The following is a 4,699-nucleotide window of genomic DNA, read 5'->3' on the forward strand; positions in this document are numbered from 1 at the left end:
TAGCTACATGGGCCAGACCCTGTTCCTCTTCAGCTCTTGTCTCTGCTCTTGTGACCTTCCCCTGGAATGTCCTTATCTCTCTACCCAACCTACCTGACTGACCACCTGGGTAACTCCTCAAAGCTCATCTCAGGTTCAAAACTTAACTCCTCCAGTGTTACTGCCTCCAGGAGACCCTCTGTGACATGCTCATTCCATAGCTGAGTCACCTGTCCCTCTTCTGTACCTGAGTGCAGCCTCCACAATGCACTCACATGATCTATTTACGGGTTAGTCTTTCAGCCCCAGTGGGTTGTGAACTTCTTGGGAGGAAACACAGGATTCTCTTTGTATATGTCCACAGTGTATCCATCAATGCCTGGCACAAGGTAAGACTCAACTAAAACCTGTGGAACTTATCTATTTGAGTTGTAAACTGGTAGGTTTGCAACTTACAGTCATGGTTTGTTGGTAAACACCAATGTTTAAAAATCAGAAGACTTAATATAAAATATAAAAATAAAACAAATAACTATAAAAATCCAGAATTCTGATTCTCTTGAAAAGTTTAAAGATCTGGAGGCATTAGGATCATATTTCTCCATGGAAGCCAACCTTCTTAGAAAAGGCATGTGCTCATGAACAGTCTTCACAGTTCACCCCCAGCCTACATGGCTTCTAGACCGAGGAGACAGCTGTTACTCCAGAGTAGAGCCTTGTGTCTGCTCTGCTCTGGGCTCAAAGAGATATCTGGGGAGTGTTTAAGGTGGGCTTCAAGTTGGGGAGCTGCCAGGTCCCGTCTGAAGCTGATAGTGGTTGCTTTTCTGTAACATGTGAAGAGACGGTCGGAGACCTCCTTGGCTATCCTGTGACCTCTAGAGTGAGCAGGAGACCCACTGGCCAATGACTTCTGCTCAGGTTTCTATCAGTCTAATTCCTATGTCATATCTAAATCATTATAATTCCTAGCTCAACTTTTGAGACTCATAGAACTTTATCTCAAATTTCCTGTCATACATTTTCCCCAGAGAGCTGTAAGGGAAAATGCTTGTGACATTAACATCTTCAAACTAGCTCATTCATGTGTGCTATTTCATTTCATTCTTACCCCCTCTGTGACAATAAGCCACAGAGTCTTGACATGACTGACTCAAATTTATAAATATATTAAACTTTCACCATAGGTATGATTGTTTTCACACAAAATAGACAACAATTGCATGCACAAAAACATCTCAAGAGCTTTTCATATCTTAACTGCTAATGGCTTTATGAATTTTAATGGCTCAGAAGAAACTTGTGTTTTCAGCACAGGCCCAGATGTCAATCACTGCCATCCAGAATAGCTGAAATCCCCGGCAGAGGTAGAGCAGCAGATTTCCAGGCAGGGGAATCAGAATGTGACCTGTTGTTGCTCCCATCTGCTCCTCTCCACCGACCCGAGTGCTGGAGGCCCTGGAAGACCCCGGGAATTACCCAATTGTGGGTTTGCATTTTACCTGGATTGAACTCAGTCAAACTTCTTTGACAGCCACCCTATGATGTTTGGTTCAATCAGATGCCCCTCTTAGGTGCTTTTGATCCATCATCATCATCATCATCATCATCATCGTCATCAGGTTAATTCAAGTAAGTTCAGTTTGGAGAATTTGATGACAACTTTGGGGATTACTGCGATACCACCAGGCTTAAATCAGGATTTAGGATCAGGGGCGTCAGAGTCTCCTTCCATCTCAGGTGGCTTTCTGAGGAACATGGGCCAGCTGTTTCTCTGTGGCTTTGGACTGTGCTGTGGCAGTTCTGATAGACAGGAGGAGGGGTGGACCATCCTGATAACCGCATAAGCTGTGCCGGACCCTTTCCTGTTGGGTGGAATCTCAGTTGCACCGCATGTTCTTTTGTAGAACCTCCCCAAAGATTGACTTTGTGTTTCTCCACGAGAACCTCCCACTGAAAATGGCTAAATGCCAGACGTTGAATGCCACAGGGAGAGAGTCACCCTCTCCCCAGCTTTCCTTCCTTACAAAAGCACTCTGGGAAGCTCCCTCTGAATTCATGCATGTGAATGAAGGGACTGGGACCCTGCCTGTTCAGTACGGGGTTACTGGCAGCTGGGCACAGTAACTGAGGGCCAAGACAGCAGTGAGGAATCTTTGTTTTAACGAGACTTAAGGGATAGACCATGATGATTATCACAGCATCAGTCCCTCTAAAAGCAGACTACAGGTACTGCTTGCCTCCCTGGCCCCATTTACCTAGTGACTGGGATCGGATACGACAAGTGTGAACAAGTCTTCTGAGACCTGCTAAACTCCTTTCTCTCGATGGTGGTCTTCCTACTGTGTTTCTAAGTGAGCGAGGATGTCAACATCATACCTACATCAAACTGAATGAGGCAACCCAAGTTCCTGGGTTTGTAGTCTGATGCCATGTCTCATTTCCTGCCCCAATTTTATTGCATAAGCAGGATGATGTTTAGGAGTTTTATTTGTGGCAGAGGAGCCTAGTGTGCTATGATTGTTAGGCAAGCCCGTCACATGCTTCTGCCTGCCCTAATCTGCCCGCTTGCTATAGACAGAGTTGTACAAGCCAACCAGTTTCATATGCATTAGTTTATGCAATCTACTACCACGGCCCCTCTACCCTTGCCAATGGATAGGCAATTTGTGTTTCAGCATGTATTTATACCTTGGATTGCACAGCAATTTCTCAGTTGCCTCTCAGAGATGCAACCAATTCATTTCGGCAGTTACCGAGCACAGACTATATACCAGATACCAAGCCGAGGTGAAGCAGATGTAGTCCCTGGCAACAGGAAACAATGGGAAGTCTCTAGTATCTGCAGGAATACGACTTCTTCTTGGCGTCCACCGGACTCTGTAGAAGAACACTGATTCTGTGTAACAGAAGAGGCAGCAGAATGAGGCAGCTGTTAGGAGCTTCAAGGCCAAGGGTAGCAGGAATCTATTAGATTTCCGAACCTGAGGGGGTCAACCACAGTTATCCAAGTCCCTCCACCTCTCCCCATGTCCCAGTGTGGCCCTGACAGGCTCAGGAAAGCATGAAATCCAGAACCCAATAGAGGAAGTCCCAACTTCCATACATACGTGCACACAAGAGAGAACTGGCCACAGCAGCTCTCTTGTGCTCTTTCATATTCTCCCTTGGGCAGCAGCCACCTCTTTCCAATCTTCTAACTTATCTCTACTTTCTCCTCATTCATGGGCTGAATTTTCCCAAAGATGGAAAGGAGAGGAAGGAACATCAAGAAAACAGCCCAGCCACTCCTGCGGTCCCTTCCTCTACCCTCGCCCCAGCTCAAAGCCCTGGTACAGAGATCCTGTTTTTCCCTACAATGTAAGTTTCTTGTGAAAACTAAGGTTTTCAACCACTCTTAGCACAGTGCTGATTTCCACACGGCAGCACGGGAGTGAAGAGCGGCTGTGCATCCAGTCACCCTGAGCTTGAATCTCAGTGCAATGGGTTGAGCTTTGAACATCTTGATGCTTCCTTGGCTATAAAGTGGAGCCAGTGATGTTGACCTGTCTCAGGGTTAATGAGACAAGACACACAAAACACCCTGCAGGCAGTGAGTGAGAGAACTGCTAGTCATCATGATGATCATCCAATACATATGCGTTGAATTTATTATGGGTAAATATAAGATCAAAGAATTGTCCAAACCTTTGCTAGGTGCACACTTTTTCACACCAACTCAATAATCGTTTACGGAGCCTTCCCAGTGTGCACTGCAAAGACAAACGGCACCTGAGAGATGATGTTGGGGGGAGGAAGATTCTTTTCTCATCCTTTTTTTATTAAATTTGATGTTGTAAGACGTTTCTAAGAAGGTGCTAGCATGTATCAGAGGCTCATCTTTACACAAGTCCCTTACTCCTTCTGGGTCTCTGTTCCCTCAACTGCAAAGCCAGATGGCTTGGCTGATATTTAAGGCTCCTTCTAGCTCTAAGACTGTAGGACTGTATAAGCGCTGGGATTTGGCTATTTGTAAAACTCTCACTTCTATTTTAGCAGCTTTTCTTTCACTCTCCTTCCCATGCACTAGAAAAATCCACGAGGGACTCTTCCCAAGGTCACAGAAGAGGAAGAACCAAAACACCTTAGCCCAGACCCGCCTACCGAGGAGAGTCCTCCTCAGACCTGAGAACCTGGCACATGCCTCTCCCAGGGCTGGTGGCCCGAGAGCTCCGTGGGAGACCCAGCTGCAGCCCGCAACCTATCAAGCTGCTGGTGGGGAGACCGAATAGGTCAGGAGCCAAGGGATATTCTCAGACTGGTTCCTAAGGAAGGAAACATTCAGCTTATCACTGCCTTGTATAATAATCATCTTCTGGCAGGGAAAAAACTGCAGCAACTCACCAAAGCTTTGCTGGTCACGTGGACAGCCACAGGCCCTTGTTCTCTTCCTAGCTCCATTAAACTAGCAGAAAAATAAACAGCTGGTCAAAATCGAGCCACCCTCACACCCCAGCAGCAATTCAATAATCACTGTGTTATCTCTTAGATTTTTTAGCACAGTGCATTCGAAAGGGAAAAACTCTTAAAAGGAGCAATTCCTTGTAGAGCTGGGTCACCTGGGAGAAGCGGGGATGGGCTGGGATGCAGGTCTCCTGGAAGCCCCGTAGACAATGGAGAGCTGGAGAGGCGCACAGAAGCCACCACCGCCAGGAGCGGCACGGGGGTTGCCTGCTAGACCTGT

General features: G+C 46.6%; 1 long non-coding RNA gene across 1 annotated transcript; it reads left to right on the forward strand.

Moving 5' to 3' along the window:
* Positions 1 to 221: 221 nt before the first annotated feature.
* On the forward strand, positions 222 to 4,458 carry LOC143654769 (uncharacterized). The gene is made up of 4 exons (XR_013161929.1): positions 222 to 368; positions 1,289 to 1,608; positions 3,222 to 3,336; positions 4,046 to 4,458. It is a non-coding gene; the product is annotated as an uncharacterized LOC143654769 (long non-coding RNA).
* Positions 4,459 to 4,699: the final 241 nt, after the last annotated feature.

Source organism: Tamandua tetradactyla, chromosome 14 (genome assembly GCF_023851605.1).
Source record: "Tamandua tetradactyla isolate mTamTet1 chromosome 14, mTamTet1.pri, whole genome shotgun sequence".
Lineage (NCBI taxonomy): Eukaryota > Metazoa > Chordata > Mammalia > Pilosa > Myrmecophagidae > Tamandua > Tamandua tetradactyla.